Genomic DNA, 26,214 nt, shown 5'->3' with positions numbered 1-26,214 from the left:
TATAAATAATTATAAAAATATATTTTAAGTCATCATTGTCTTCTTCTGACAGCTTTGGCTTTTCGTCGTTCCCCAGCTGGTTCTGTTCCAATACTAAATAATGCCTGATTTGATCCTTGCATTCCTAAAAACNAATGCCTGATTTGATCCTTGCATTCCTAAAAACAGAAAATAATTTCAATTAACTATTATATTTTGAAAATTAGATTGTTAATTTTTTCTATATACCTGGCTGTTGCTGTGGAGGCGAACTAAAACCAAAGGCTCCTTAAAAAAAAAAAATTATATAAAGTTTGATAACCTATAAAAATTGTTTTGAGTGGAATTGAATTTCAAAAATTGATTATTGTGAGTTGACATAAAATCTTAAATTTTAAAGAAATAGTTTATCTTCATTTTTAAATATATTATAACAAACAATAACTGATTATACTAAATATTTGTCAAAAATATTAAAAGTTTCTAAAAATAAGTAGAAAATTTATGATTGATTTTTTTAAAGTATTATGAAACAGATATTTCATTGTATTAGTCAAAATAACTTTTATTTAAAAATAAAAATATAATTATAATAAATAATTAAAAAAAAAAAATTATAATATTACCTCGAGGTTGTCCTCCGCTGAATTGCTGAGGTGATGACAAACCTGGTGCTTGTCCAAACTGGAATGGTTGTGCTGCAGCAGTGGTCGAGCCAAAACTAAAAGCTCCTTCAGGTTTTGCAGGTTAAGAAGCAGCATTAAAAGCAAATGTAGATGGGTTATTAGATGTAGAGGTGTTTGAATTACCAAATTGAAAACCTCGATTGGCTGTAGTCCCGAATGTGTTGGTTGAAGTAGGAGCTACGCTACCAAATGTATAAAAAAAATACCCTCTTTAACAGCATTATTCTTTTTTTGTTCTATTTTCTCAATACTTGTGAAAGGTGTAGGTTCTGGCTCATCAAATACTTCATCTAATACACTTTTTATACTAATTCTTTTAAAAACTTGTGTTTTTCCACTTCTATTGAATATTCTACTGGGTGCAACTATTACAAGATCTCCAGCTAAATCAGTTTCTATAGATTTGTCAATTTTAATTGACTTATTATTATCATCGGTTAATANAGATCTCCAGCTAAATCAGTTTCTGTAGATTTGTCAATTTTAATTGACTTATTATTATCATCGGTTAATAATACTGTTGAACCACAACAAGTACAACTTTTACAATGTTTTCGGCAAGGAGAATCATCACCCTCTGGGTCTAAAAACATTAAAGAAATTTTTTAAAACAAAAAACTTTTTATTAATTTAAATATTAAAATAATTTTAGTAAACTAACCAATAGGATATGTTTTTTTCTGTCTTGATGACTGAAGAAATTTGCTTGAACTATAAGAACTCAAAATTTCATTATTGCGAGTTATAGGTTTTTTATATGAATGATGACTATTAACATCAGTATCACTCTGTCTCTCATTTCTAAAATGAAAACAGAATACATATTAATATTTAATCACGCATAATTATTAATTAGGAACTCAAAAATAGCTCATTATTGCCAAAATCTGCTTCCAAATTAGATCTATTCACAATTCATACAGATTAATATTGTTTATTCGTATTACACGTATACTATGCAATGACTGTTACTTAAAATAAAAGAAAGATTAAATTTAAAACGTTGTAATGTACAATATTTTTTGGTGATTAAATTATAAAAAATGCATTACAGTACAGATGTGATTTACCAATATGTATTGAGTCTGTTGCCTATGTGTACTTCTATAGAAGATTATATAGAGTCTAATTTAGGTGACATAAATTTTTACCCTCTTTCAAAAAGTTCAAATATGCCCGGCACACATACACACACACACGATAACATTTATCAGACGACACATTTTCTCGTAGTACTTTTATTAAATAAGTTTTTTTGCTATCGAAGTTACTGGAGGGGCTGAGAAAAAGTTTTGACTTTTTCTCTTCGGTATTACAACCATACTGTATTCTGGTCGTGTATCATATCATTTGTGATATATAAGTAAATATGAGTTCTAGAAGACGTTATTATTAATAAAACTTAACGGTGATCCGCGGATATATATCATCACGCTAAACTTTGTTTAGCTTTTTCTTTGCTTTTATTTTTGATTAAAGGCTACCGGATTTAAACAGTATTCTTTTCTTCGGACATCGTTTTCATTTCGTTAAAGGTTAGGGGCAACTTTGGTGGTGTTGGTAATAATATTTTGTAATAAAAACCCACCGTAAAACACAGGTTCCCTAAAACCAATATTACTTATGGGTACTATGTTCTATGGACCCTCAGTAAGTGGTAAGCGAACATAAAAAAAATAGTACTAAGGGGTGAATGAAAAAGGAAACAAATATTGTTCCTCAATAGATGTAATGCAATTTCACACGCCCTCTATTACTTGTCATGAACGAGACAAAGCATTATTTAAAATCGCAGAAAAATTCAATTTGTTCATAACAACTTTATTTGGGTGATTGATTTATGTGGGGTAAATTTTCATGGGAGTGTAACAGGAACATCGACATTTTACTCATTTATAGTTTGCCAAAACCCTCGGACCACTTGTTGTATTTCGTATAGAAAACAAGTACTTCCGATTTTTATCAATTTAATAAGTCATTAATTAAATATAATCGTCTTAAACATATAAAATCAAATATTAATTGAAGAGTTGATATGATTATTGTACATGCTAGAAAACATTCAAGTGTTTCATTGAAAATTATATTATAGAATTATTTTAATCTGTAATATAAGTGACAAATTCTTATACATAAAAGTTTTGATAATACATATATTTCCTCAACATAATCGTTTTAAAATATTTTATAACTATTTTATTTAGTCCGTGTAGTAATTTAAAAAAAAGTTATATCTCATCTAGACCTCAGCTGACAAAATCAATAACATCTAAGTGGACTTTCTCGTGAAGGGAAATAAGTTATACATTATTGATTTCGTAAATTTTTCGCTGGAGTCAATTCATTGGATTATCTTGTTATCAGATTTAATGATATTTACAATAGCATATTGAGTACAACAACCGTCAACACGAACAAATGTGCCCACGGATATCCATAAAAATGAATAAATTATAACGATTTCAGATTAAACCCTGGACTATTGCAAAATACTCTTATAATTTGTAACGTTTATTTTGACTGTATTTTTATAATTAATTACATTTCATTTTATTACAGACGATTAAGTTATTGCATGTTTAATATACATTATATATATAATAACATATAAAGTACTTGAATCAATGTTACATTCTGTACAGTATGTGACTTTAAGATAACACGCTTTATCTTGGTAGATAAAAATTTTTTTGTTAATTAAAGACAGTCAATATAGTTTATTTTCATAACTTGATTAATTATTAGTTCAGATTTATTAAAACATAAGCAAATCTTAAGAGAATATTATTGAATACAAACTCAAATACCACAGATTTTGGTTAATTCTGTAAAATTTGTTAGAAAATAAAAACAAGTAATACAACGTTACAAAGATTATATTTCAACTATTAATTTTAATTAGTAACAACAGAAATAACTCCCATCATGATCTCGAAGGCTATACAAATTAATGCAATCGTAAACATATATTATATGTATAAACTATTAAAGAGCTAAATGATACAGATTATGAAAAAAAAAAACATTTTATTGGGTACATCAAATAAATAAGTTTTATGGAAAAGCGTTTATAAAAAATTATCAATATACTTAAATGATTTTATTTTTAATATAACAAATAATATTTTGGCTCAAATGCAAAGCATAAAAAGTTTTGATCATACTGTAATATGATAACTTTTTATTTTATTGAAACTCTAAGCTAAAAATTTCAATTTTTTAGTATAAATGAAAAAGTTATGCCTAAATAAATTACAAAAATCAATTTTATTTGTCATACGGGTTTAGTTTCTATTTACTATTATTATTATTGTTTACTTTGACTGTTTTTTGTGATGATAAGTTTTTATTGAGCATGTTGGGTTTTTAAACTGCAGCAGGAGTATATTATTAAAATTTATTCAAAGTTTTTTGGACATAATCTAACATAAGAAAACTAATTTTTTAGATAATATCAGTATGTTTTTTTTGGATAACATAAATCATACGTTGCGATTTATGTAAGTAAAACTGAACAAACAAGTATTCATTATAAACGCAAATAAAATTTGAGTATTCATGTATACACTTAATGATTGAATAAATGATTAAAAATACATTTCTAAATGTTTATCTATAACAATTGATATGGATCTGACACCTCAAATTCTTATTAATTATGCACATAATTCAACATGACCAAACTCTTTTTGACACATTCAGTGACTGGACAAAAAAAATATGTTTTGCATAAATTCGAACATTTTCAACTATTCTTAAAAAATTGAGTTCTAAATAGTCATTTAAATTTTAAATAAAAATACAAACTGGTTTCGGTTAATTTAAGATGATATTTTAAAGTCTAATTTTTTAAATAATTAAATATATTTTGAAAATAAAAAGTGTATTTGATATTGATTACACAATTTCTCTTATTTATTTATTAATATTTATATTGATATTTCAAATACGATATTTTGTAATTATGTGATAATAGTTTCGAATTTTATATTTATTGTGACGTTGATTATAATTTCCTAAAGGTTAAAAAACTTTCGTTAAGCACCAAGTTCTTGATAATTCCTTGAAATTCCAAAAAAATATTTCCAAACTAGTTTGTTAAATATTATTATTACCTAGAGTGAAATTCATATTTAGTATAATTTCCCGTCATAATTAAATAATTATCATAATGATAAATAAATTTTTGTTAGATTTCTTAATTTCAATCATGTGCACATACACTAGCTTGTGATTGAATTTTTAAAACTTGACTGATAACTCCGTAGTATTTACAATTTATTATCTTGTATAATTCGATTATTTACTTGTACTGACTTTTAAATATAAGTATAATATGTGCTAACTAGGGAAAGTTTACATTATCGAGTAAGAGAACTTGTAATTTCACCGGGATAACATATTTATAAAGAATTAACGGCCTATTCCCACAACTTCGCAATACTAGAGTATTTCATATAGTAATATAAACAATCTAATACGGTACTGTGGTTATGACCCGGTCAAATGGCAATACAGTTACGCAACAAACCTGAGGCGATCAGACTGCGTGTACCTGTATAAAATAAAATTGCAGTTCAATTATTCTTATAATCTTTATTACATGGAATAGTCAAGATCGCTGACGAAAATCTATCGCGGGGGAGTAGAAATAATATTAATCATTAGGCCAAAATAAAACCATACAACAATGTTACTGTGCTAATGATCGATTGTTAATATGTCAGACTGTGGGTCAGTAGCCTATTTTAAAGAACATAATATGCGTAAGAGAGGAACTAGGATTAATAGAGAAAACACAACTACACGATTATGAACGTTGGGCGCGGGTGGATGTCAATTGAACTTAGCCAAAACGAATATTAATGTTATACAAATGAGATATTGCGATGGCGGATAATGTTTTCTCAATCCGTTTCGCAATTCATGTATTTGCTAAATAAATACAAACAAATAATAAATCTTTGTGGTATAATACGCAGAAACACTAGACATTTGTTTTCATCACTACTACATGAAAAAAAAAATAATTAAACCTTAACTAATATAAATCTTTATTGAACCTGGAAGGCAAATTGAATTTTTAATTAAAAATATTTAAAACTTGACTTTTATATTTGACAAAGGGCATCTGTTACATTTGTTTTAAAATACTCGAATAAACGTTGTTTTAGAAATTTCAGTATCCATTCTAAATGTCAACTTTTACTGTTATATAATATATAAGCTAATTCTCACTCCATTCAATGCAGAAAATAGACTACTATTTAAGCGCGACTAAAAAATCTACCCAGTAGTAAGTTGTTTATTTACTGGTAGATGATAAATATTTTAATTAAAATTATCATTTTTTTAATTAAGGAGTTATTAAATCCATTTTTTTTTTTTAGCAAACTAATAAGAAATTTAATTTAAAATGTCTTTCACAAAATTTTGTCCGACTATGAATTTATTAGCTAATTACATAGCATACAATAATTTTGATAAATATTTGATTTAAAGAATGATTTAGTTATTTTATTAAAAATAACACATAAAGCAAATAAAAATGAAATTTTTTTATAGTATTTTCGTACATCATATGTATTTACATTTAAATATTAGAATATCAATTAATGTTCAACTAATAATACAAGTATTATTAGTAATAATACTTACTATAATATACTGAGGTATACAAGTATTAATTAAAATTTAAAATATTAAATATTTTTTGTTGGATTTTTGTGTTTTTGTGAACAAAATCAATTATTTTTAAACAATAAATACGACTAAAATTATTGATAATAATCTTTTTCATTTTTTAATTAAAAACAAATGAGTTTTGAATCATGAGTAAAAAAATCGGCTTTATTTACATCAGTATAAACTAAAAATAATACTATATATGAAACCCGTTAAACAGTGTAATATTTTCATAATCAAAAACAATATTATTATTAATGGATAACGATAAAGATTTACCAAATAGGTTCACGGTTCATGACCCACTGATTTTTAAATATTTTATTCAATGCAGTCATCGTGATAAATATAGTTTTGTTTGAACAGAAAATGTATTGCAACTTTGACAACTCATTCATGATTGTAAATTATTTATAAATGACTCAAGTAATTAAGTGTTTGTTTTACTATTAATTAGAATTCACATCTAAAATATTATCAATATATTTATTATATTTATAATTATTATTTACGGACTGAACCATTTTAACATGGATATGTACATTTTGTATTTACATTAATAAAGCACCATGTTAAACAAAGAATAAAATTAAATACAGAAGTTAACAGTATCAACAATATTTGAAATTTCTAAAATAAACTCAAAAGAATAACGACATTAACAATTATGCTGTAAGCAATTAAATAATATATATTTTACATTTTTCTAGAATTCAAGTGACTATTTGATTTTAGAATAGATTTATAGTAGATTTTATGAGCTTAAAATTATTAGAAAATAAGTGAGTGTAAGCTATATTACATTTTAGCTAAAATAAATAAAAAGTAAATCTAAATAAGTGCAAATGTTTTTGGAATAATTATTATGGAAGGTTTAATGTAATAGTTGAATCCCTAAAAACTTTAACTCTTGTTAGCTACCATAATCATAAATCCTTATCACGTAGTCATCAAATGAAAAGATGAATACTTAGGGTTTTAAAGAACCAAAAATCGTGAGTCTTTTTGACAAAAACTTTCTTTATTATCAAAAATATCAAATTATTCAGTGTCAATGTATAAGGTTATTTGAATTTAAGTTTTTTTTTTCCAATAAAGGAATTTAAAAATTTTATACGTGTCGAAAATAATTCTCATTTTAACATTTTTTCATATAATGAATTCATAAACATTGGAATGCCTTTCCAATACTATATATATAATAACACATTGAAAAATTAGCCAATGCTGGATGCTTTTAATATTAAAAACATTAATAAAACTAATTCATTAATACATTTCTATACCATATTTTAAATACAATTCAATAGTACAAAAATGAAATTATTCTTTACAATAATCGTAAAAATGATTAATATAGCGAAATTGCTTTTTTTCTTTTTTACGAACGGATTACAATTAAAATAAATTTATTTTCTTTAGAGCTGCATTAGTTCCTATATTATATTTTATCGGATATTTAGGTTCTGCTATATTTTCTTTCGTTATTATCAAGGTTTATTTAATTTTCGTTAGCTAATTATTGAAACGAATTTTCTCACAGGATTTCCCAATATGAAAAAATATAGTTAAGTTAAATATTATTAAGTAGCAAAAAATCATTTTAAAAGTTTAACGTATCTGGTAAATATATATATTTATCATGTTTTATAACCATTAAAATGTTACTACAAAAATGAATCATCAAAGTGTATTTTTATTTAGAGGCAGTCCTAGTGGAATTATTCGTTGCAAATTAGTAATTTCACACCCTTGACTTGGTAAGCTTTAGTTATTTTTAAGCGTATCACAGTATCATCAATATTGCACCCTTACGTTGATGTCATACATAGTGAAATATCAAAAACATCTCAGGGGAAATCGCCTTATAAAATATAGTAAAGTCACTTATGATTTCTCAGTCACTAATCCAACATCATAGAACTTATTTAAAAATATAGCAACTGGTAGCTTATAACTGCCTTCATTCAGTCTGATGTATTAGTACTCGTCATATGACTCATACAATGTTTGCTACTCCATTATCCGTACATTTTTAATTAGTTTAGATTATGACCTGTTGATTATTGTCTAATAATAGGAAACAAAGACTTTTCGTGTAACTAATAATGAATACAATTTTATTATTATTATTATCTTTTTGTTAATACGAATTCTATAAAGCTACAATTAAGAATAAAATTTTAAGAGATCAATATTAAATTATTTTGTTATAAATTTCTAATAAATTACAAATATATATATATATATTCATTTGTTTATATATCTTGTTACCATGTACTAAAAATTTCATAGTAGCTTATGAAAATTAGCTAAAGTGGTTTGATGTTGTGTTTTAATTTGATAATTCAAAATTAATTTTCTTACTAAGTTATAACAAAATAACTAAGAATCTAGAAACTTGGAAACTTTAGGCCAACCACCAAACTCGATACGAAGTCTTGTCAAAAAGTTACTAAGCTATTGGTCTGTTCTCTTATGTCGGTTCTTTTTTTTTAAATTAATTTTACTTGTGACACTATAATATTAAAGTTAAGAAGTTAACTTCTAGACTGATATATAATATTTAAAAAAAGTCCCAACTAACGAAAAATTATATTAGACAAACAACATAGTTATAAATTAATAATATTAATTGTCTGTGCAAAATCATTGATTTAGTAAGTTTTCTACTCAAAGTATATAGAGTGATTGATTAATAACTGACTACAAAATTTCTTTTATAATAATAATAGTTTTGTGAAATATTTTTGTAGTTTATTTAAGTAGTATTTATTTTTTGATATATAAATATTTGAATACTTTTTAGGCCTATCCTTATAAAATTACCAACTTAATTTTTTTTATATGGGAACATACATAGATAATTAGTTTTTTTGTTAAATAATGATCTAACTAAGAATAAGACTGGACAATGAAAACTTTTTGACCAATATTTTAGAAATTATTAACTTTTTTTACCTCGGCAGGAGGAGAATTTTATTCAAGAAATGTCTAACGATAAAAAAAACATAACCCGCTCTTTGCTTTCAATCAATATTTTATAATATTAATAACAAAAAATACTGATTTAAAAGTTGTTATCGATTGTTTATTTTCTTGGATAATTTTCTAGCATTTAATCTATTCTAATATGTATGTTGCCACTTAAAACAATAAATTTGACACCTTTTTAAAGTATAAAGGATGAACTGAAAAATATCCAATAATTTATAAATGAAAATATATATAATGTCAAAAATAAAAAAAAATTATTTTAGGAGAATTTTTGTGATTAACAATAAATCAATCACCTTGTATCAGTTTAAAATTAGTTATTTACATGCATCGAAAATATAAAACGCATAATAACTTTACATTATTTTGTGTTCGAAGAACTTGAAATATTTATTGCGATCATCTAATATTTATTACTAATTTAACTCTACAAGGTTTTGTGTCCTGTAATTTCAAAACAGTCCATTTGCCGTAGAAAATCCTGCAACAATATTGCATTATATTTCTCAGAAAATGATCGTAAACTTCGGTTACAAATTATTGTATTAAATTTTAACATTAATAAGCAAGTTAAAAACCTTTTTATTAGAAAATAGATGTTCGTTAAAAGACCGTTTCACAAAGATCTTCGGTTGGATTACTATACATACACAAATTACTTTTGTAATTGAAGTAATTGCGTGAAGCAACGTTCTTATTGAAAATCGTCTCTGTTGAGCAACAGTGCGTGTCCTCCGTACGTATAGTGCTGGACATGATCAGTTCCACTAAGTCACTGTAGGTCGGAAAATTCATATGATATCGCACGGCCAATAATCATTTAATAGTCTTCACGTTGTACTTAACATTATTTTTTATTATTGTTGTATGATACCTCACAGCGGAGGTCATTAGTTTCCGTGTATATTTCTGTTTGACTCAGATAGGTGTATGTCCTGTTCCTGCAGTTCGTACGGTAACCGTTTTATAATCAAACCCTCTCAAGAGGTTACACTCGAATCATAGTATAATAGTCGAAACGGAACGGAATTTACAGGATACTATTAATATTTCATAAAGAGTAACATAAAGAATAAAAATAGTCTATTGCTTTTCATTTTACTCCAAGTCAGCAATAAAAATATTATGGGAAACACTATTAATTATGACTCAAAATTAATTGATTATTTTATTCCAAACAGCACTGTATTTATTGCGAGTAATTAATTGTAAAAACTTTGCAATTAAGTAAAGAAAAACTGAAGAGATAGTTCATATGAAAATAAATTCGATTCTCATGGTTATAAAACTGAAAACTATGGTTTTATTATATTACATATAACGACATTATGTCTGGGACTCGTCTTATATCAAATTTAATAGGCGACATGTGCAACGTTTAGTAGTGACAACGCTTGATTTTACAGATTACTGTTGCTGTGATTTAAGTCTCTTAGGACACCTTAGGGTAATTTGTAATGTGAACCCAAAACTTTAAGAACACGATGATTAGGTAAAAGGCGTTTCCGTACATAGTAATACACTAACACTTCGACCAGCGGATGCGTTTGTCACGTTTTTAAATCATATGAACAATAATGGCACGAGGGGTGTTAAGTACTGTGGCCGTCACTCCCCAGGCGTGCGTTAAATCACAACCAAATGCAAAATGATCGGGCACCTGGGTTACTTCTTAGTCAAATTACTGAGCCATAACACCCTGGCAAGTGTTTGTATAAACGGGTAAATCATAAAATGTACCAACGCGAAGGAGAAGATGGCGGTGCATCGAGAAACAAAACTTGTTAACAGGTTCACGGGAAAATGTTTACTAGAAAACCATCAAATTAATTAGAAAGCAAAAGCATGTTAATATTTACTATCAAATCATCTTTATAGATGAATATTCTTTTTCAATTTTAAGAGTAATGCATTTGTCAATATGTATTTGATGAAAACCTCAAATTTCTATACTTATTTGAACGCAATAACCTATAGATTAATAATACTTTCATACATCATACACATATTCAGTTAATATCCAATTACTTGAACATTTATAAAAACACTAATGTTGCTTGTACTAATTTAGAGAAAAATGGTAAAGTATTGTAAAATGTTCAATGTACAATTTAACATTGGATATAAGTCGTAGAAAAATAATAAAATTATAAATATTGTTAAAAAATAATCATTTAGATTTTGATTACCCGTAACAGATTTAAATTTTACAGTCAAAACAATAATTAAATTATTAAAGATTGTATTATTTCAAATTATAATTGTGAAATATAAATGTCATACTCGGTTAAAATTATAACCTCAGTATTTTATTAGTCAGCAATTAATGCAAATTTGTATCTTTCAATAAATTATAGTTTCAGTATTTAAAAATTATTAATTAATGACCGATAATAATTAGTTTTTGTAATTGAATTTCTTAGCGTGAAATATTAAATAATGGTGATATATCAAATAGAGCAAATTTTACTGAAGTAATTTATTGCACTAAGTTAAAAATACAAGATATAATGTTTATACCTTAGGACTAGAAGAACCAATATACGATATAAAAAAATTAAAAAATTCTATTTTCAAATAACTACGATAGAAAAACTAAGCGTGTTGGTAATATTATCTGAGTTACGCCTTAAAAAAGAACTGTCATTCTACTAAAGGATCCTTAAGTCATATTGCTAACATACTTATACAGAATACTATAGAATTCTATAGCGGTTATTAAAAAAAAAAAATTTTTATTTTTATTGATAGGCCCTTTTAGACAAAAGGTACAGATATTATATTTTATGTAATTTACACAACATATAGTGTTTTTAAATCTTGGCCGACCCCAAGTAGTTGAAAGAAGAAGATATAGTGTTTTTACATCATACGATTTTTAAGAAAAAAGTCGAGTAATGAATTAGTAATAGTATTTTAAATTACTGGAAAAATAACTTAAACTAAATAGAAATAAAAAAAAATTGAAAAAAGTAACAAATAAAATATACCACGCCTTATAAAAATTAAGATAGTTTTATTTAGATTAAGCTTAAAATTTGATGACTTATACGAGCCGTCTATAATCAAATAGCTTATTTATCAGCTGTATAGTTTTGTTAGTTATGGTTCCTAAACTTACAGTAGAAGGTCTAGTGTCCACTGCACCCTCCGATATCTCACAGTTTTTCCATTTAAATAAATCTTTGTATGCGTACCGTATATAGTAATACAACGCATATATCTTAACATAAAAAAATGTGCATATAGGAAGAGTAAAAAGTGGCAAAATCTTATTTATATTCAAATAGCATTCGATAAAAAAACAGCAATATTTCACAATTAGAGTTAATCCGCTCGTAATAGCAGTCAAAACATTAATAATTGACTCGGCGGAGGCTTTTAAAACGGTTTTTAGAATGGCCGTACGGGTGTAACGAGATGAGATTCGGCAATATTTCGCGTGCGGTGGTATTGGCATTGTCCTCCAAGTCCGGGACGCGTCCATTAGGTTAATCAATGATTCCCCCCAAGTGCGGGCTCATCTTTTATATTGTCGTCATCATAACGACCGTTCGGGGGATGTTCGCGGTCAATAGCTGATGTGTATGTTTCAGAACGATGCGATGTGCCGCACATGTTGTCTACACAGTCGATAAATAGCACCGGGCTCACCCTCACCAACACCACCATCATCACCTGCACCTCACCTCCTGCCGTCGGAATAAAAACACTGTCGAGATGGTTTTTGCCGTATTTTATTCGTTGCAGCCGCCAACGGCCCGTTACTAATGTCTGTCTATAATATGTGTGTGTTGCCCCTCCCCTCACCAGTTGTCCCTGACTGTATAATATCTTGTCAACGTAATTTATTTAGCCGCGAGGGTCGTGCCTTCCAATCACGTATCCCTATTGAATATGTCGCGCCTTGAATTATACGACGGATGCTATGTGTGTACTACTAGTGACATACCACCTCGAACCCGTGAGAACACATTGTCTATAGTGCGCTAAAAGTTAGCCCTAACCTACCACAGCAACGGGCAATGGTTTCCCTCTTCCGTAGCCCGTCAATATTTAAAATCAAAACCACACAATTACACAACCGATAAAATTCAATTGCTATTCTACCCTAACATGAGTATTGTTGTGTTTGAACGTACTATACGAAAATTACCAATATTACTTTCAGATAATATAAGAAATTATAATTTGTTTGATTTAAAAATTAAAAGTGTACGACACGTTGTTGCTAAAACAATTTATGTTTATAATTTCTCTATAGTTTTCACGAATGTCATTGTTTTTGGACATAAAAATATACAATAACATAATACATGTCTTGAAACATCGAATAAAACAACTTAATACGTTACAGATATAAAGGGATGATAAACCTTCAGAATGATTTCATTTTAGACTTAAAACAATATTAGATTTACCATTCGCCATTATATTCCAATGTCCTGTTTGGTGTTACACATTAAGTAAAATCTGAGTTTTGACTACCCTATTTTCCATTGCTATTATTAATAATGTTTGAAGAGAGTATTTCAAAACGAAATATGATATTCATGTTTTAACACATATATGATTCAAACAAAATACATGTTGAATTTTCTGCAATTTTGGACACTGTGTATTTTTAGTATATTTTAATTTTATTTATTCCTCAATTTATTAATTAATGAAGCGTTTTTTGAATTCATACCTTATAAGGGTGTCGACTTTATTTTTTAAATAGAAACATACATAGTAAACTAGCTCATTTATTATACAATGATCTAATTATATGTAACTGGCTGGTTCATAACAACTTTTGGACCAGTATTTCGGAAGTTATATATGCTTAAAAATAGTGATTGTTGTTGCTTTATCACTAGATATTTTTTGACTGCTTCCTCCTCCTACCTATATATATAAATGCATTAATCACTTCCGTAATATTGGTTCAACAGTTGTTATCGACCGGTCATTTTCATAAATTCATCGTCATATAATAAAGAAATTAGACAAATATGTACGTCATCATTAAAATGTATGAAATTACTAACCTTATTAAACATAAGAATAGCGTATAAAAAAAACCTTATAGTTGATCAATTGAGAAAACATATAACTAACAGAAATAAAATTAATTATCGTTATTCTTTTAAATTAATTAAGTCGTAAATGACTAGAATAATGATAAAAATCTGATATCTATATGATAAAAATGCATTTGAGATCAAAGTTCTAGTACTACAGATAAAATTATATGATAAAACTGCAATACGATTGATTTATTAAGTCATTTTAAATTAAAATATCACTGGTCAATATTAATTTGAATTATTATGGCTTTTTGAATTTTATTTATTATTAATAATTTTTTTTAATTTTATGTATACTTAATATTTTTGCATTTCTACGGTTTATTAATGTTTTTAATTTTAACAAAATATCACTAATTTCCAAAAACATAAAATAAAATAAAAAAATACTCAGAAAAATAATTGGTATTACGCAGCAAATATACATTAAAATTTTCTTATTCTAAGGCCACTAACTTCAGACCTTTTAGAGTGAATTCTGAATTAAATTATACATATGTACATATTTTCTTATGTAAAACATAAGATAAAAGTATACAAAATTGTATATAGTAATATTTTGGTTGAATGTTGACACTGTGTAATTATTTTCAAATATAAGCTGATTTTTGCATACTAAGATGAATAATCGAGAATTACATATCACTAGCTAATATAAAGTGTATTATAATTTTTTCTTTATAAATCAATAATTGTTTAAGAAATTACTTAAATTATTAAAGTAATTTCTTATTTATTTTTTATTAAATATGTGTGGCTCAACTAACTCATATGAAATGATAATTCTCTTCTTATTACGTATTAAGCATTAATATAAAGTATTATATTATATTATTTTATTATTACTTTTTTTTAGTGAAAAACATCAACAAAGAATTCAAGTAAAGTACATTTTTTATGAGCACTATAGTAAAAACTGAAATTTTGAATTTGTAGGATTAGTTTTAGATTATATAAAAGCAATCCATAACATTGGTAAAAACTGCCGACATAGTAAATTATGATCAAACAACAATTTGAATTAAACTTAATGTACTTAATTTTTTAGATTTAATATAATTTGTTAAATAAATATTAATAAAAACGGTTTATTTATCTATTTTTACAGAGACGCTTTAAAATATTTTTTGGACCAAATAAAATGATTTGTGTTTTACTTCGCTAAATCTGAGTTATATTTATAATTTAATACGAATAAAATTATCGTTATCTTTTTTTATCATACTCAACAAAATCAAAGTTTTTATCAATAAAAATAAATATTTAACGGGAACTTCAGATATATTGGAATTTTTACCGTGATTAGACCAATACGTTCTACCTCAATGTGTTGCTTCTGTGAGGTCACGCAGGTGTGTCCGTCACAAAAGTAAAGCGTCGGTGGTATTCCCTTCGCAAATGCCATGAGCGTGAAAAAAGGCTAAACGATTAGTCATAGACGTTTGCCGACATGAATATATAAAATACATATAATTTCCTAAAGACTCGGATACGGTAAAAATTGTACACAATTAGCCATAATATACCGGTGGTCTATGCTTACTAATACCGTAAAATTTGTCCAAAAAAACGAGCCACTATATTGTTAGGGTTTACTGAAGAAAAACGGAAATAATAAAATTACATATGACTATCACTGCTAACTACATTGTCAGAAAATCATATCGTTAATAATATCCAGGTGGTTGATTTGATTGTATTTTTACAAAAAACATATCTAATTTACAGATGCGGGGAATGCATCAATGTCTTCGTCAATTAAATCGTAGTCATGCGTGTCATTTACTTTTTTGACTAGCGTCAACTTATATATTGAAAAATGTGTCTTTTGTGCTTTGGATATTTGTAAGTCATACTGCTACTATATGTATATAATTAACTTTAAAGAATGATTATGTGATTACTATAAATAAGTTATCAGTTTATAGCCATATTTTATATTAGGAAATCTAATGTTCCGTGTTTTGGTAATTTCATTGATACATTACTAGCTTAGAAAGTAAGTTAAACTTTAAAACGTCAATATTTTTTTTTAAATTTATCAATAGTCAGAAATTTAATATTAGAGAATATGCCAAATAAAATGTATTATATTTTTATTTTAATTTAACATTTACACTTGACTAAAAGGTTAAAATACAATTTTAAAATGTAAATTAACTGAAAAAATATAGACTTCGATATTTCAAAACTCAGCCAAAAACTATCCATTACCATTTATATCTATAATTATGTACTGAATTAGATACCATTGTGTACGTTATGTACGAAGAAATGGTTAAAAAGTCCCAGCAATTATATTATAAAAAAGTGACGTTTTATTGTTTGCGTTTCTTCTCTATTATTAAAAAATATTAATTCTTGTAATGTGAGCACTAATAAAGATCTTCTGGCAACTTTACTGGGCGATTGCGGTTGCATTCCGCGTTCTGCACATTTCAGCCTCGGGCGGTCACCGATGCCATCTCGTTATGTTTGTTTTGCGGCATAAATATCTTCCCTGACTACCTCCTGGGGTCACCTCACCTGCAACAAAATAAATGCGCAAGTAACATATTATTATTTCACAATTGTTTTTTATATCATAGTTTTTGCCGTAACCCATTACGTTAAATAACCGCATTTAGACCGCGGGTTATTTGTACAGATGTTTCTCACACACGCCAATGGGTCTGTAAGGAGACGGAAAGGGTATGTGTGCGATTAATGGTGAAAAAGAGACGGCGGTAATAGAGGAAAAGACGACTGTCACTACAGCAGCTGTGATCTATTCTTCGACTTTACCCTCTGTCTGTGTTTACCGAGTATTTCATGTACTAATTGGGTAGTTTAAAAATTCGCTTTTTTTTTATATATATATATTATTGGGCATAACCTTAAACGATGGAATTCAAAGTACTGTGCACATAGAGACAAACTCGATTTATTCTCGGCCGTTGCTTATATACGCACTACAAGATGTGGTAGTACGACTGACAATCTTATGAGTTATGCACCAAACGTCGGTAATGGCCCGAAACGCATAGAAAAATCGAAAGCGTTGGAAGCCCAGCAGGGATTTTGACCCTCATTCTCATCTTCCTTGTTTTTTCCTTCTGCTTCGTCGTGTTAATATGTCACGTTTTTGTTAGTCACGCTCGTTGTACTGAGGATTACATTTTTTCGGACACAACTAGTTTCAATGAAACGACGATGCTCATCCCTCTATCCTTTACAATATTCACTAACGAAAATGTTATAATGTACTTAATTACAGAAAATCACATGACCGAGTATTTATTCCCTTTCGTCCGTTCATATATGTCATAATTTTTTATGTTTTTTTTTTCTAAATCTATAAACACACGGATTATGGAAAAATGTGTTATGCATTTATTTGTGAAAAAATATGAAACATGAACCCATATTGAAGATATATTAGTCTAGTAAATAATATTATGAAAATATAATTTTTAATTACTCTCAGTGATCTAGCAAAACACAAATACTACATTTATATATCACATAATTATATGATATAAATTTTAAGATTTTTAAAAGTTAAAAGAACCTGAAAATTCAAAACTACAAAATAAGTAATTTAATTAAGTAAGTAAATATATATTGAACATAATAATTACTATTACTGATTACCATAAGCCCTATGAATAACTGATATTTGTAGTGTAACAGTATAATGTACATTTTACTTATATAGTCATAAAAAAAGACATATCAGTTTTAAATGTTAATTAATTTGGAATATTTACAAAAATCCATGAGAAGTTAGTTCAAAAATAAAATAAAAAATTAGATTAATGACGTAAATCTGGAAAGACATTTATAATCACCATTATAATATTACTAATTTGTCTTTTAAATCGAGTTATTTTCATGCATATAAGTTTCTTTGAATTGACTATGCTCATCTCATGTGGGATATCTTATATTATAAACCTCACGTTTTATTAATATTCAAAATATAATAGGCTCTTCAGAAATATGTATTTATGGAAAAGAAGCCTCTTGTGCCGACCTTAATACCTTTATGCAATGGATTATGTAAAAATGCTATAAGAAACAGTTTGAAATGGACCTCCCAATAAAATATTACTCAACATTGAATTGGAAATGTTATACGCGTAGGGTGGTTAACAGTTTTAAAGGGTCTGGTGTATATTAATGTCATTTGTCAAATTTAACAAATTATAGTTTACATTAAACAAATTTCACTTGTCAAGTAATGACTACCTAGGTAGTGGTTAACCTACTGTGTATTAACTGTCTAAGATCAGTAACTCGGATGCCGCTTTCCTTACGATTGATCACTACATAAAATAATTCACTGCACGATTAATTTGAATTGTTCTTTTTGTTCTGTTCAAACACACTAGACATATTACAATATTATAATAAATTTAAAAAGAGAAACATTTTTAAAAATAGTATCTTACCATGTTTATAATATCAATAATGTTTTGTTCATTTTAACTGCAAGAGATACATGTTATAAAGTATCACAATATTATAAAACTACGATTACATTAGAAAAACGTGATGGTTTCTTTTTCATATCCATTTTGAATAAACAGATAGGTCTTAATAATACTGAAAATCAACAATATTAATTTATCCCGTAAAGAATGAATCAAATACGAACTTTTAAAGGTAAAATAACTTTCCATCTATAAACCAAATGAAATCTACTTTGTAGAACATGACATTTTCTGATATATTGATGAGACGTTAGAAATATTTTTTATACTTAAATTTACTAAAAATATACAAAACATATTTTGTCTGCTATAAATAATTTATGTACCACGTGTCATACGTCCAAACTCGTACGTTTTTTGGAAAGCATATGTAAAATTTTGTTTTTTTTACATTAGGACGTCGTCTGTCAACCAAAACCTATCAGGAAAAATATTGTAATATAAAAATCACTATGCCAAAAAAAAAAAATGATCAATATCCAGTTTTTTGGTTTATTTTTTATAACATTTTCTACAACAACCATTAATTCAAAATTAATATTTTATGAAGGACTGTTTGTTTAATATATAGCCATTTTTATTTTTTATTTTAGAATAATAATAAATTTGAATGTGTTAATAAATGATATTGTGGATAGTAAAATAGTTCCATGCCATATCCGTTTATAAAAAAAAAAATTTTAGATACAAGATTTCTAACTTTTATTATTTCATACATCATGAATGAATGAAGTATATTAGCAATTGTAAAAGTTATCAAAAAGAAACATTTTTCGGTTCGTCATAGAATCTAATATATTTTATAGGATCACAGTGCAGAAACAAATGTTTTGACAATTGTTTTTTAGCTCGAGTTTGAACATCTGCGTTAGAAGTGCTCAACTACTACATTTTGCTGTACGACATTTGTTGTTAATGGGCTTATTGGCAGTGTCTGTTTATATCAAACAAAAAAAGGCAAGTTATTGTGCACAATATAGAATGATAAATGTCGGATTAGTAAAAATTGATCTCGGGTGTCGCGCGGTGGTTAATAACTATTGCGGGGGGGTTCACACATGCAATTGGTACCATCTCTTTTGTGAAAAATAATATGATACATGCACACTGTTTGTGTGGTCTAGTTACGCGTGCAATAAAATGATAAATCCTGAGCTCGTTTAACCGCCACCGCTGTGCGGTAACAACGCAAATAGTACGATTGAGATCCGAATATTCATCCCTAGGGTACTATTATCGGCAGGGCTTAATGAATATATTTGGTCTAGTGTAACACATCTGCGAGTTACGAGATAGCCGTTTAAAATTGTATTTTATTCAGTTTTTATGTACAATATTACTTATCAACACATTTTTTCCAAGAAAACTATAGAAAAATGAGTCAAATACAAGTCGTTATTTGTATAAATGGCTCATTAAAAAACACCATAGAGTAACATTATAAAAGTTATACCGCAAAAGAAATATATCAACAAGAAGGATGATACTCTATTCGAAAGTTTATAGTTAAAGTAAAATTTTATCTATTTCATTGAACTTAACGTTAAAAAATTCGTTTTATGATTTAAACAAAATAATGTTTAAATTATAACCATAACAATTTAGTGCGTACATAAAAAAATTTTAATTGAATTTTTGAAATTATGTTTTAAAATATATCCATATAAATATTACTTATTTTATAAATGTATAATAAAACTGTATGTATTACTTTATTTGAAGAAATCGTAAGATCTAATTAAACATTATTTATGGGGCAACCAGGTTCATCTAGAAATCTGGATAGTTAGAAATCCCTTAGTCATATAACATCTTTGTGTCAGTAAACTAAACTTATTTCTTGTAAAAATTTTTTGTTTATTTTTCCCCATAGTTCATTTTCCGATTTATCGCCCTTGCGGCACGTGCCATTTTAACCTAATGCCCTTCAGCTACACTTACCGCCAAACTATCTAAAAACGTTTAACTTTTGCTCAACGAAAACCACTGACTAAGACGAGATGATGACTAGCATGTTCAGTCAAATCCGTTCCGTTAAGTTCTCCCCAATAGTCACTGAGAATCGTTCAATAGCACCAGCCAAGCGTTAAATCGCGTCGTATCGATTTTTATCATTTGAACTTACATTTTTATATATTTTCGAGCATTACAATGCGATAATAATGATATCATGTTCAAGTATAATTTTCCAAAGCAAATCAATAATTCGATCCGACAAAAATTATATGTTTTGGTAAATAACAAAGAAATCTGTGATGTCAGCTCAAAAGAGCTTCCTGACGTGTGGTCCAAAAGGAATATAATTAATCAAATTACAATGAATCGACGAATTCTTTCGGGTGGTAAACTCGACTCGATGTTACGATCATACATCGATACTTAATAACATATATTTTGTGGGCTGCACTGATTCTAAAATGATTTACGTAAAACGATAATGGGAACCTATCCGATTATTAGCACATTATCGTTGTACTTTATCAGTGATATGTTTACTAGAGATAGTACACACCGATTTTATGCGGGTCACTTTTTAAACACGTGCAACTATCCAATGAAATTTAGAGCATATTCCACTGGTTGTCATCGTGGGAATATCCGATAAATCATTCTTTACTGATCCCGTATGCATGTCGTGTAGGTAATTGAAATAACCGTAGTATAAGTTTTCTTGGGGTATAAGATTTTAATATTGTTGATCTTTCAAACTAAGTATTCATCAAAAGGAAAGTATGGCAATCGCGTGAATCCTATAGCAGTAAAAATCATTAGATTAGGACAAAATATACATTTTTAATCAAATCTATCATATACAAAATACGTCATTAAAGTTATTTTTATAGCAAAATTGAACATAGTAATTTAAGGGCAAAAACGAATAAAGAAAAAAGAGTTTTGTAGTATAATAATATTTTTGGGTAACATAATTTATTTACGCCTGTATAATTTTTAAATTCATATACAGAGTGAACCTATTAGTAACGAACACTCTGACCTCTCAAAATAAAAATTTTGTTTAGAAAATTCATTTTGATGTTTTTTAATTTTTTTTTTATTTCTCAATTTATTAATTATTAAGTATTTTTTTAATTCATCTCTTATACCTTATAAGGATGTCAACTTTATTTTTTTAATTGGCAACATATATATTAACTCGCTTCCTAGACATCCTCATAACGTAAAAGAGAGGAATTAAAAAATAAAAAAAAAATTTTCTTAATATAATAATTGTATTTAAAGTATATTTAGACTAAATAATTTCTGAAAATAATAGTTATTTTTATTTTGAGAGAAATCGAGTGACTAATATTAAAAGAATTACTTTGTACACCACAAATCATTATCATTTATTATAAAGAGTTATTATATCAGATTAAAAAATATAGTTTTTTCATTTTAAACTAATAAAATTGTTAACCCATTACTTGAATGACTTATAAACAAAAAATTTTTCTCATTAAATTAAATTTTATTTAATTTTCGCCATTCAATTTATAGGATTACAGTATAGTCGGAAATAATAACCTAAATTATAATATTAATTATTTATTAACAAAGTATATTTCGTTTTATTCTTCTCTTAGTAAATATAATTGAATCATTTTTCGATGAACTTAATTTGAAAGAAGTACTCATGTTGAAAAAATAACCTTAAAATACTACGAAACTGCATACTTAAATTTATTTGTTTACTTTTTTTATTTGGCTGTCAATTATATTTCTTATTTTAATTCTTAAGTTTAGACTGTTTGATAAACATATATAAATATATATGATATATACACCAATTCTACAGTTTTATCAATCGGAAACTTTTATGTCAATCCGAACACAATCTTTTGTTTCACCATATCAACTTTCACAGATATTCTTCCCTTCGATGTAGAAAATATATATTAAGCCTATAAGAGCCAGCTGGCTTACTCTCATGAACCAATTAATGGCTAAAGCGACAAATCACTCTAAACGTTACTAAACTTTTATATCTACTATATACTACACTAGATGTACATATTTTGACGTCTATGGCTAAATACATTAGTCTAATTAAATCTATTAAAAATATATAAAAATACATTAAGACAGTGGATTGCCGAAAATGGTTTTTAAATTAGAGAGCATTGAATAAATTATTACGTTAGAAAATAAATATAAAATCACATTACATTATTAATCATCGCTGTAGAAATCAATCCTTTCTACCATTTAAAAATTATCTAAAGAAAATGACAAATAATTTGAATTCTATAAGTTTTATCAATTTGAACTTTAAAATATATTATTTCTTTAGATAATAAAATATTCTGTTATATAAATATATAAAATGTAACTGAAAAATTTGTAATACTTTGATAATGGATTACATAATAATAATGTACTATTATTTTTTGTTATTCTATAGACTTTTTTTAAGTTTAAATTGTTTATGTATGCTAGAGCACTTTCATTTCGATGGTTTTGTTTTTAATTATCCAGGAAAAAATTAAAAATGACATAATTAAAACATTTATAAATCCACTAATGTATTTATTTTGGATTTCTGATTAACTTTCATTACTATTATTTAATTTTAAAATTAATAATTTACAAAAATTCAAGTAGGAAAAGTCCATTATCGAAGCGAAAGATGAATATATATTGTCGCAGTAATTAAACTTCATATGGTGGTCCATATTGTATTTAAATGAGGAAAATAGCCAAAAGATTAATTAATGGAAAATTACTATATATATACACTCTATTATATACCCTTTAGTGTCCTTGCCTGATGACCATTGATATCTAAACTCCCCATCTACAACATCTGGTATAGTGATAATTCCACCGGGAAAGTCCCTTTGTGTATTTACAACAGCGACAAATTTTTTTTTTCAAAAGTTTAAAACTCAAAGTAAGGGTCGTCATGCAGTCTTCCCCTTTTAGAACCCCTTTGAAAGGGTTGACGATAGAATTAAAAGCAGCCAGGAAGTACAGGCTAACGAATTATAAGCACGATCGGTGTTTAACGCGATGGAAGTCCGTTGTGAAAGTCTCTAATATCTCAGGGGAAAATAAGAGAAAAGGAGAGGTTGGAAGCTAAAGAGAGAGCGAACAACAAAAACAAAAGTTGACCGTGGTAACTTTGTGCGTTAGAGTAATTATTACGAACCTCAGGGAAAACGGACCGGAAATTTTGGTAACCGTCTGAAGATACGGTTGTGATTTTTTGTTGGCATAGGAAAATCCATTATCCCGAAGGAATAAAAAAAAGTATAAATAAACGTTACCACCAAGCAATAGAAGAAGATTTATAACTTCCAAGTATAAGAAGAGCTGCAAGAGTATATTTGAAAACAAAATAGTATCTTCGTAAACACGATGGGAAAGGGAGGGGACTTTTATGTACGTGTGTTGCAATAAATAAATAATATGTTTACAAGAAAAAATCAAAATCCCTACGAATTTAAAACCATATCGAATCACTGTCATTGGAGAAATAATAGTCCAATTTCTGTATAAAAATCGAAACATGACGCATACTCATGTTTTTTTAATTTAAAGAGAGGGCTACATTATGGGTGACGATGATTTTCCTGGTGGAGAACGACTGTTGTTACACAGCATGGGGTAAGAAATATTTTCTTAAAATAATAAAATGTTTTAATAAATTTTCTACTACTCTACTTCGAATTTTTTTATACGTATACAGTTAACTTTGCAGCTCACTTAGTATGCAAAAGAAGAGCAGATGGTAGATATTTTTCTTTGACTTTCTAACAGGAAAAGTTCTTCTTTTTTCATTTTTAAAGTAATTTAAAAAATATCAAACACTATTCGTGCGTTATATGAGACTAAAATAATTAAATAATATATTTTTGCAATCAATTAACAAATAATTTGTTTCTTTTTATATAATTTAATGATAATTAAAATTATTAAATTATAAAATAAGAAACTTAATTCATTGATTTTTTATCAAATTTTAAACTAATTAAACATTTAATTATTTGTTTATTCGATTATAATTTGTTAAAAATCATCTATTTATAAGAAAACGAAGCTCGATGCATGAGAATTACTATATCTAATTTGTATTATTAACATACCACGATAAGTAATTTAATGTACTAGTTTTTAAAGGACAAATATTGTGATTAATTCGATGTTAGAGTCATATTTAATACTACTGTGACATGTTTTTACTGGTTGCAATAATTTATCCTACATAACTGTTCTGCTTTTCTAATTCCATTCATTTCATACGATCTCCCTTCTAAAAGTTATGATATTACATGTATAGCTCTGGCTTTCACAGATCATTTGACACCCCTTAAAAAAGAGCCATGGCCATTAGACTATTTTATCTATGAAAATAAAATGTCTGATTTTAAGTTATAGAAATTAAAAATTACACACTAATTGAATAAACAGATGTGGATATTTGTGAGTCACACAATATTAGTATTTTACGTTTTCATAACTTGTGATATTATGTATAACATTATCAAATCAAGCTATACTTGATAGCGTTCTAAAGCTTATATATTGTTGCTAATCAAGCAGTTTTATTATTTTAATATTTTAACAATTACTAAAAGTCGTTGTAGATACAAATGAATACATTTTGAGAATAAAGTCTATACTCCACTATTTTTACCAATGAGAAGTCATCTATTTTTCATTTAATGGTAGAAATGAATAGAGCAGTGAAACAATAGAAATTTGATAATTAGCCTAAAATAAATTTTAACAGAAAGTGAAAAATTAAAATTTTGTGTGAAAATTTTCTATTTAATAACACATAAATTTTGATAACATTAAAAACTAGAATGAAGTATCTAACTTTGCAATAAAGTTTAAACTTCATTTATGAAAACATAAAATAAGTTTGAAACATTTTTTAGCATAATCTCACTATTGTTTTGGTTTGGTATTATTTCAATATTAATAATAAAAACTACTTGAGATCAACGATTTATATTTCCTTTAAGACCTTTATGTTATTTAAAAATTTGATTTAGAGCATGTTAACAATTTTGATACATATGTAATTGCATTATCAGTGAATATGAAAATGATGGCTAATGCCATTTCTGAAACTAAAGTCTTGTAATAATATTAAATCCCAAAAGCTTAACGCTAATATAACACAAGATTATCACACCCCGAATTTGTAGGCGAAACAATGGAGATGGTTACTGATGGTTTGGGGACCCCCCATGAGATAAAGATTATTTGCCATGGGGCTCCTTTAATTGGAACAAGACTGACGGGCACGTGCAATTGCAATGAGGAAATAAAGAAAAAACCTAATCATCAAGGGGAGAGTTTTGTGGTAGC

The 26,214-nt window shown here is 27.1% G+C and overlaps 1 protein-coding gene and 1 long non-coding RNA gene across 2 annotated transcripts in view; one reads left to right on the top strand and one right to left on the bottom strand.

Moving 5' to 3' along the window:
- Positions 1 to 26,214, top strand: part of LOC126900197 (uncharacterized) — a 359,021-nt gene that overhangs the window by 64,152 nt on the left and 268,655 nt on the right. The window lies entirely within an intron of this gene.
- Positions 29 to 851, bottom strand: LOC126900204 (uncharacterized). Its single transcript, XR_007702819.1, has 3 exons — positions 606 to 851; positions 229 to 267; positions 29 to 124 (listed from the first exon to the last, which is right to left on the bottom strand). It is a non-coding gene; the product is annotated as an uncharacterized LOC126900204 (long non-coding RNA).

Source organism: Daktulosphaira vitifoliae, unplaced genomic scaffold (assembly GCF_025091365.1).
Source record: "Daktulosphaira vitifoliae isolate Bord-2020 unplaced genomic scaffold, ASM2509136v1 Scaffold_3, whole genome shotgun sequence".
In the NCBI taxonomy this organism is placed as follows: Eukaryota; Metazoa; Arthropoda; class Insecta; order Hemiptera; family Phylloxeridae; genus Daktulosphaira; species Daktulosphaira vitifoliae.
The sequence above is the reverse complement of the archived record's forward strand: the minus strand, read 5'-3'. Positions and strand labels throughout refer to the sequence as shown.